Consider the following 9762-nt stretch of genomic DNA (forward strand, 5'->3'; position numbering starts at 1 on the left):
CTGAAGTCACTCACCATTGTTGTAGGTGTCATCTGATATACTTCTGATGCCAAAGGGAGGTGCAAACACTGAAGTGATAAACATTGCTCTAGTCTCCATGAAGAGATGTTCATCAACTGCCTGACCCATGCACTTACATGCATTGTCTGCTGGAAGTCTTATTTTTACCGGCTTTGTAGAGCATCACCCTTTCTGAGCATGATCTGCCCCACGCCCAACTCTAGTATGAAGGAAATTGATGGGACAAAAGGCGCAGAGGGAATGGTCAATGACTTATGTAATCCGAGGCTCAAACTCAGCATCCATCAGAAGATTACTATAAGAACTTCCCAGTTTACCTCATCATATGGTCACTAACAAGATGTCTAGAATATAAATATATATCATTGTGAACAAATGTTTATTTCTTGAGAGCCTGAGCCCTATCTGTCAAAGAACTTATAAATCTAGTCCACATGTTGAAACACAGTGAATCAAAACCACAGAGAGATGGTAGAGCAATTGGTAGACAGATAGATGATACACACATGCATGCATATGTACACATACAACATATACATAGATATATACATTATATACACATATACAGCATAGATATTTCCTCTGTGATTAAACATGCCTAGAAGAGTGCTGAGCATAGATTCCTTTAAGCTACTTACTACACAGTTTGGCGAATTGATTTTGAATTCCTTCAGACCAGTTCACCAAAATCATCATACAAAATTTTGTCTCTTTAAAAGAGAGAAATACAGTCTTTCTAAGCAGAATTCTTTTCTGTAACATTCTATCCATGCAGGGTCACACAAGAACATGTGTCAGAACAATATTCCAGTTTCATATTTTCCTCCCACTTCCTGCACAGGACCTGTATTCAGTAGGCCCCCAAGATCAAAAGCTGCACTAATACACAGCTTACATCTATAACTCACAGAAAGGATGTGGGTTTGTGAAACGTTATGGTATTTCTCCCTCTCAAAAACCAGGCAAATATTTGATATTTTGCCAAGGCTGCTTAAAGCAGGTTAGATCTACATTTGACTTTGCTGTAAGTCTAAAGCGGGGAAAAGAATCTCTGAAATGTATAACCAAAAGTTCCTTTCTTACTTCAGAGTTTGAAGCATAGAACAAGTTTTTTTCTGACTCTCAGACATACTACAGCTTGAATGTTATGGGAACATCAAATATGGTTATTGTCACTGAAGCTCAAAATTTCACTCTATTCCACTTGAACACTGATTTGGAGTTCATAAAAATAGCAACAGCAAGATCGCCAAAGACATCCTATAACCTTAACACAAAGTAAATATGAACACAGAACAGAAATGTAACCTTTTCAAAGTTCCCTGCATGCAAATACCATGCAGAAGCCACTGACTACTGAGTGCTCCCACACGTCTTCAATATCTGAACCACCCTCCAGAGAACAGCTTGGAAACTTGATTTGATCCTTCACAGATCTTTGAGCCTTCTCCTTCAAGGATGGTTTCTGAATGTCCAGCCATCATTTCTAGGTAGTCAATTTCTCAAGAATGCCACCAACTTATAACCACAAAATTTACAAAAGACACTTCTTAGGAAAGTTCGGGATCTGTTCATTTCTTGCGACTCAACATTACTAGCTTAAGCCATTGTACTGGCCCAGGGTTGGCATTCAATAAGGGGGCATTTGCCTAGCATTCTTGAGGTCCTAGATGCAATCATCAATCCTTGGTATGACAAAAATTAAAAATAAAATACAGTTTCAAATGTACTTGTGAGACAATGTGCTAAGATAGCATTCCCCCATCCTTCTATCCTAAAAACATTTATTTGTATGATGAATTTATGTAATCCTTCTGGAGTTTGGAACTGATAGTTTATGGACAAGTACATGAGAGAAGGTGCTAGAAGAGAATATCGTAGATTTATTGTGATGCTGTAGAAAGAGAGAAACCTCAGGATGAGGTTGATAGATTGGTCAGGTATTGCAATGAGCATCACTGTAAAAGTAGAATCTGGACTATGCTTGTACAGACTGGAATGCTGGAAGATTCACAGAGACCTGCCTGATAGATTCCACTATAGAATTCACAGCAACTCATCCTTACCCATAAAAACAACAGGGAACGAATGAGCATGCCCAGCGGAGGCCAGGAGGATGATGGGAGAGACAGAAGCATAAGCAGAATGAGCAAGTAGAAGATAGATGTGTACGATGAAAAGCATTAGCCAGGGGTACTTACTGTTTTGAGTATGGTAATACTTCTCACTGCACAACATCTGCTGAATCTAAATTTAAAGTCTGAGCTTCACTCTGGAGAACTGCTTGGAAGTCACAAGTGTTCTCAGAGAGAGAAGTGGAAGCTTTCCCCAGTGTACACAAGGCTCTAGATCAGATCCCTGGCACCACATAAAACAAGACATGGTGATATAGGTCTATAAGCCCAGAACACTAAGGGTGGATGCCAAAAGATCATAGTCATCTGTGGTTATAACTGTGACTTAAAGGCCAGCCTACAATACAAGAGACCCTATCTTCAAACCAAAAGGAAAAAAAAAAAACTAAGAAGCTCAAGAGGATAGCCTTCCCCAAGGCTGCTTTCTCTAGAACTGGCTGGTTACCAACACTTCCACATGTCAACAAATGAAGAGTATTCTAATACACCTTCTAGCGGTACCTAAATCACACAGGACACTTTCTAGACACTAGTAAAAGTTAACTCTTTATCTTTTGTTCGCTTAAAAACTGTGCGACATTTATTTCGAGGAAGCAGGGCACGTATGTCATGTTGCACATGGACAGGTCAGGGAACAACTTGCAGAACCTGATTTTCTTATTCCACCACATAAATCCCAGGGAATCTCATGTAGATCAGACTTGGCTCATGTAGATCAGGTCAGGCTTGGTAGCAAGTACCTTTTTCCAATACGTCATCTCACCAGCAACATACATTCCCATCTTTTAAAATATATTTCATATTTATAAACCTAAAACCTGTGACTCATCTTTGTATAATCCCCAGGATCTATAGTTATGGTTGTTAAACTATCAACTGAAGCCTTAGCAATTGGGTTAAGATCCAGTGAACAACATAGAAATAAATATTCTGCATACATCAATGGTGGGGAGTAGATGTCAATCAATGATGGAAAACGAAGAACTTTGTGTGTTTAATGTTAAAACATCAGAAGTCAGTGATGGAATCTTAAAGGGAAGAGAAAAAGGTAGACTGAAGACGTTCCAGATTCTGGGCAACAAGTCTGAGTATTAAGGAAAGAATCTTGGTTTCCTACACTTTGCCTTTGTTTTTGTTTTGCTATGAAAAGTATATTTAAAAGTTTCACCTGTAAAATTAAAAAAAAATCTGTCCTCCAACGACATCGCCATACCTGAGCACTTGATAAAGGGACGTTTTTCCAGAACTGGATAAAGCAACACACAGATCTAATGTTTAAAGATGCACTAGCAGCAAACCTTGAGAAATTAGCAAATCAAGTCCTTTTTTCATTCTACACAAGGTTGTAGAGAGTCACATGTTACTATTAAGTACTGCATAGTTGTTAATCCAAAAGAATTTTCCTATGCAAAGGAAGATCTTCCTATAGATATTTTTAGCATTTGAAAAGCATGCCTTCATGAATAAAAAATGATAAACAAAGAAAATTTTAGATGTTTCAGAGTCAACATTCTGTGTATGTCAGCAACATGGAACGCATTGTCTTTCATTAAAAAAAAATTATTTTAAATGACCAGAGACATAGGAAACTAGGTTTGCTTCAGACTTTTCTTTGTTTGGAATTTGAGGGATATTTGAAGTTAAAGAGAGAGAAACTTGTCAAAAAGCCATTCCATCTCCTGTAATTAGGTCTGCTCACAAGGATAACAGCTGTAACCAAAGTTTTAAATTGTGATGTTTCCCATCTTCATTAAAGGCATTCAAGAAGACCAGACCACATTTATGTTCTTTTTTTTTTTTTTAAATGTTTTTTAACTCTTTGGCAGAAACAAATGTGTTCCCAGGCGCTCATATGTGCTACTGGATTCGGAGGTTGTTGTTGAAAAAAACAGCTTTGAAGGCGGGAAAAACATTCTCCACTCTCATTGGCCTGCAAGCAGGGAGAATGCTGACTTGAATGTTTGAGAATGTAACTGTGTGCACTGTTAGCTTAATTTTCCACATGTGCAAGTGGAGTACTGTGTGCATGCAAGGGTACCATGCTATTGGTCCACTCTGGCGGTGAAAGAGGTTCCTCCAGTCATGGGGCAAATGTAGTCACAAATAAAAATATCGGCAGAGAATAGAATATTATTCATAAATCTTTCATTAGAAAGTGATAAAAAGTCAACTCGAACCAACTAAAACCAACAGGAGAAACAAATTAGTTTCTATAAGACAGGAGTCTGAAGCATTCTAGCATTAGGCATGACTGAATCCAGGCGCTCAGCGATGTCAAATGGTGAGACAACTCACCATTTTTCCTGCTCTCTGCCCTTCTGTTTCCTCTATTCATGAACTGCCTTCTGGGTCAGAATCTTGTTATCATCAATTATGGACTCTGTGTGGCTATACTTGAACTGAGAATTCTTCTTTCCTCATAACATTAAACAGCAAGCCAAGGAAGCACCGCGTTAGTGTGGCCAGTATCTTCCCTCATCCCAGAACCAATCACTCAGATGAGGCATCTCCATTTTAGCAATAAAAACTGAAAAACACAGAGAGGCTAAGCAATTGCCTAAGATCAGGGATATCAGCACATGGTGGTGAAAGAAGTTCCTCCAGCCATGGGGCAAATGTAGTCACAAGTAAAAATATTGGCAGAGAATTCATGAGCTACTTCTGTCTGGTGGTTGTATGGGATACATGTGACCTAACACAAGGCCCCGTTAGTTTTTGTCACTGAAACAAAAGCATATCCCCTATATCAATAAATGTAATTTATTGCCTAATCATATGTATACACAAACATAAATATCAATATACACATACAAACTCAGCCACCCAGCATGGCAATATAGTAACAGGTCAACCAAGGAGGAGAAAAAGGAAGAAGAGAGGAAAGAAAAGTGTGCGTGTTATACACACATATTATGTTATACATACACACACAGAGAGAGAAGGAAATATTCATGTAAACAGAAGAGTAACTACATTTAGCCTCTTAGCCCAAAAATTTCCAACAGATTCTCACCTTCAAGGTTTAGTTTCTAAAATGAGAAGTGGGTAGATCACTCTTTCCTCCTCCTCCAGCTATGCTTTCTGTTTTTGTCAGCTTATTTTATTGGTTTTTTTTTTTCCAACAAGACAAGGCCTTTGTGGATATCATTTGGTGGAAACTTTCTTCTTCATTGTATTTGGTGACAGTTATCTATGCCATGGTGACAAAAGCCATCATTCCAATAAACCTACAGCCATAGTTAAAACCACGAATCAGCAAATGGATACTACAAAGATTGTCCCACTGCACGCTGATAATTTCTCGGAGACTCAGAAGTCTTGGGAGTCCTCTGTGGTCCTTTCTTACCCTGCAGTGTATTCATGACCTCCTACATACGTAGATCCCATTGGTTACAAGCATGGCTATACATCATTGCAGGGCCAAACATCTGAGAACCCAGAAGCTTCTCAACTGATTTAACAAAAGGGGGCTTCACACCATCTGAGGGACCCATGGGGATCAAGTCCCAAATGAATAAAGTTATAAATATTTTTTAAACTGTGTGTTATGAGAAATGAGAAAAAAATCTGGGGAAATGTCTTCAGGCAATCAGAATCTGAAAGATTAAGGGTTCAGGAATAAATTCCCAGCACCCACACAGCAGCTCACACCTATCTGTAATTCTAGTCCCAGGGGACATGATACCCTCACATAGACACACATTCAGGCAAAACACAAATCACATAATATAAAAATAAATAAAACTGTTTATTTTTAAACAAGCCAGGAGTGGTGGTGCACACCTTAATCTCAGTGCTTGGGAGGCAGAGGCCAGAGGCCAGTGGATCTCTGTAAGTTCTAGGCCAGCCTGCTCTACAGATTGAGTTCCAGGACAGTCAAGGCTGTTACATAGAGAAAACCTGTCTTGAGATATCAGAGAGGGGTGGGGGTTCAGTCATGCTAAACTGAGCCTCTCAGGCTGTCTGCGTCATTTCTAGTCTCATACTAGTCCTAAGACTCCTTCCTACCCAGAGCAGAGAGAGAAACAAGACTAGGAGTCACACCACAGACAACAGGTGCCAGTTGTGGTGCCCTTAGCTTGAAGCCCCACCCCCTTACCCTACTGTAAATTAGTCTCTTCTTTGGATTCTTCATCACTAGAATTATTGTTTTTCTTTTTTACCCAGGGACAGCACAGTACAGACTGTGTACTCAATGATTTCTTACCATAGGACACCGTCATCAGACAGCCTTTGGTTTATTTGTCTACCCTCTTTCATCCCCCCTTTCCTATCTCTCTCAGCCTATCAGCGCTAGAGCTACTAAAGAATGATAAACCGTTAATCTGTACGCATCCTTGGAAAACAGAATTTCCTCATCCTGGATGTATGTGTGGCGCTGACTTTCTTCTGTTTTCTTTTATTTTCCTCTTACCTAACACAAGTATCTAGGTTTCTTTTCCTGTTGCTGTGATCACATACTCTGACGAAAGCAACTTAAGGGAAGAAAAGGCTTATTTCTACTCAGAGATGACTGATCCAGTCCATCATTGTGAGAAGTCACAGTGGCAAGAGCCTGATGTAGTTAGTCATATAATAAAGAACAAAGAAGCACAGAGCCACAGATGAATGCAGGCTTGGCTCCCTTTCTCCATGTTCAACAATCTGGGATCCCAACCCAGGGATAGTACCACCCATTTAGATGTGCCTTACCCTCTCAATTCATCCAATCAAGATAATAAACCATGGGTATACCAAGAGGCCCTCGACAATTAAATTTAGATTCTGGTGGCACAGTTGAACCAGGGGTCCATGAAATGGTTTTCGTTTGGCTACTTTCTTTATCAGTCTATGGCATACCCAGCATGATGATAGAATCTAAGTAATATCGTGATGCAAATGGGGAAGGAACAGCATCTATTTATAGTTACTGTTAACTGTTATGAATATGCTGGTATGTACTGTGAGCCTGTCTTCAATGGGGTGATGCTGGACTGTGATGGGCTTTAAAAAGTGGACCCGATGTCATTGACTCTTTGGCCTGCTTACAGGACCCTATTCCTTTAACTGAGTTGTCTCATCTCTCTGTGATGGGATGGTATGTGCCTGGTCTTATTGTGGCTTATTATGTCATATTTGGTTGAGATCTCTGGAAGGTCTGCTCTTGTCTGAGGTGAGGTGGGGCAGGGATGGGTCTGGGAGAAAGGATAGGTGGGGAGAGACGGAAGGAAGGAGAGGGAGGGGAAACTGCAGTGAGAGTGTAATATATGAGAAAAATAGGAACCTAAGAGAAGTGGAGACTAGAGAGACATAGAGATGGTCTCCGTTCCTCATTCTGGCCTCTTGTCTGTCACATGATCTCTTCTTCTCAAAAGCACTCCATTGCCCTGTCCCATGAGTGATGCAGCCAGGAGCCCTCAATAGAGCTGGTGCTATGATCTCTGGATTCCTCTAAGACTGAGCTTAATTTAGAAAAAAAAAAAGATCTTTCTTATTCCATTATAGGAAGAGAAAACGAATTAACGCTGTAGTTAACTGGTGAAGTTGGAGCTAATTCCCAGGCTTACATCCTTGCCCTGTATCATGCTAGCATGAGATCAAGCGAGGGATCTTATTCTCCAATAGCCTGAAGCAGAGGCAGCAAGGACACCATTAAGAATCCCTTTCATAGGAAGACCAGAAAGCAATTGTTTCCTTTCGATAGGCATCCATTCCCCACCCCACACCCCCAGAACCTTTAAGCAAGCAGTGGAGAGCCGATACCAGCCCCAAGACTGTTGTATAATCGGAGGGGTGAGAGAGCCCCATTGGCTGGGGGCCAGGCAAGCTTAGCCCCCCCATCCCTGCAGCAAGCAGATTAGCACCTGCCATCTGGCAACCAGAGGCTTCCCATGTAAGTTGCAGCCCCCACCCCAGGAATCACTCACTGGTCTGTCCTGCACTTTGATGACTCTATTAATGAAGATGAAAACTCAAGATATGCCAAAGGGAGATTAAATGGCATCTTGGTAACATGATTATCTCTGAATTACTAGCTGCATAGTGAACTAGCCAAGTACCTAATCCTGGGGTAGACCGGCTGCTTCAGAGAGCAATAGATGTTGCCCTATCAGAGTAGGATTTTACTAAACTGAACAGCCTGGAGTGGCTTCCTCTGTCCTCAAAGTCACTCTTCTTCACAGACTTAATTTTTAAATCTGGCTTGAATGTGCTAGAGACATCTCTAAAGTCAAATATCTAGTAGAGGCCAAGCTAAGAATGAACCCATGTCTGTTGTTTTCCAGGGTTGGTGAGGGCTGAAGGAAACATGTTTTAAATTAGGTTGAAAGCAGCTACAGAGAACTTTGAGAAAGTTCTGAGAATTGATTCCTAAGTGGAACAACAGCCCCCAAAAGGAATATTATGACAATTTCCTCTTTTTAAGATAGAAAATGGGGTTTACTTAATGATGCCAGAGTTGGGGGTGTTAGTGACTTTCTGTATAATATTGATAATCAGACAGATAAGTTGTCAATAGTGTAGCTGGAGCCGTGTGAAAAAAACTTTGCTTGGTAACTGGAATGGAACGTAGAAACATTGGAATCACAATTAGCCCCTGAATTACATAATTTACTCTTTATAAATTATAAACTATAAATTTTTATAAATTATACTTTACATAATTCAATCACATGACGCCAAGGACTTGGTAGCATGGCACACATGGCAAAGTTGTATAATATGTAAAATAAAAAAATTATCTAAGTCAATGTTTTCAACCTGTACATCAAGACCTTTTGGTGGTTGAATGAGTGTCTCAGAGGGGTCCCATATCAGATATCCTGCATATCAGATATTTACATTATGATTCATATCAGTAGCAAAATTATAGCTACAAAATAGCAACAAAAATAATTTTATGGTTGGGGATGTCACCCCAGCACGAGGGAGTGTATTAATAGGGTGACAATATTAGGAAGGTTGAGAACCCCGATATAAGTACTTGGTGAGGGTTCCCACATACCCTCCTTTCTCTTGAAGTACATTTCTATACCTATGAGACAAATGAATAAATTGTTGGTATTGAGACTTCTGCTCTGAGGTATCCACCTGCTCCAGTCAGAGGCACCTCTGAGATAGGACAACTTACATTTGACACCAAAGGCAGCTTTTGTCATCAGTAAGGATTTTGAAATCCACTGTCTGGAGACGCAAAGGAGATCAGTCTTCTACTCTCCTAGTTAGCAGTATCATTATCACCCCAAGACTTGCAAACCATCAGCTAAATCCTACTGTCACTCGGAATCCCATCAGTCCCTTTGTGAATCTCTCATGAGTTCCTAAGTCTTCTGTCTTCTCAACAAAGAAACTTTACAGAAACGCCTGTAAACAACAGGTAATTGTAAGTAGCTTTTAAAAACACCATATAGAAAGATGAATAATCTTCCTTTTTGTTTTCTTCTTTCCAGAATATTCTTACTTTGGTTTCTCCATACCTTTTGCACCTGGCTTTGGTACAAATTATTGTTGGCAATTTTGTTAGTTTGAAATGTCCTACAAAATGAATTGCTTCTTTTGTAAGTGAGAAATGAGGAATGAAAGAAGGAAGGAAGGAAGGAAGGAAGGAAGGAAGGAAGGAAGGAAGGAA

This window comes from Grammomys surdaster, unplaced genomic scaffold, assembly GCF_004785775.1.
Source record: "Grammomys surdaster isolate TR1022 unplaced genomic scaffold, NIH_TR_1.0 271, whole genome shotgun sequence".
NCBI classification, from domain to species: domain Eukaryota; kingdom Metazoa; phylum Chordata; class Mammalia; order Rodentia; family Muridae; genus Grammomys; species Grammomys surdaster.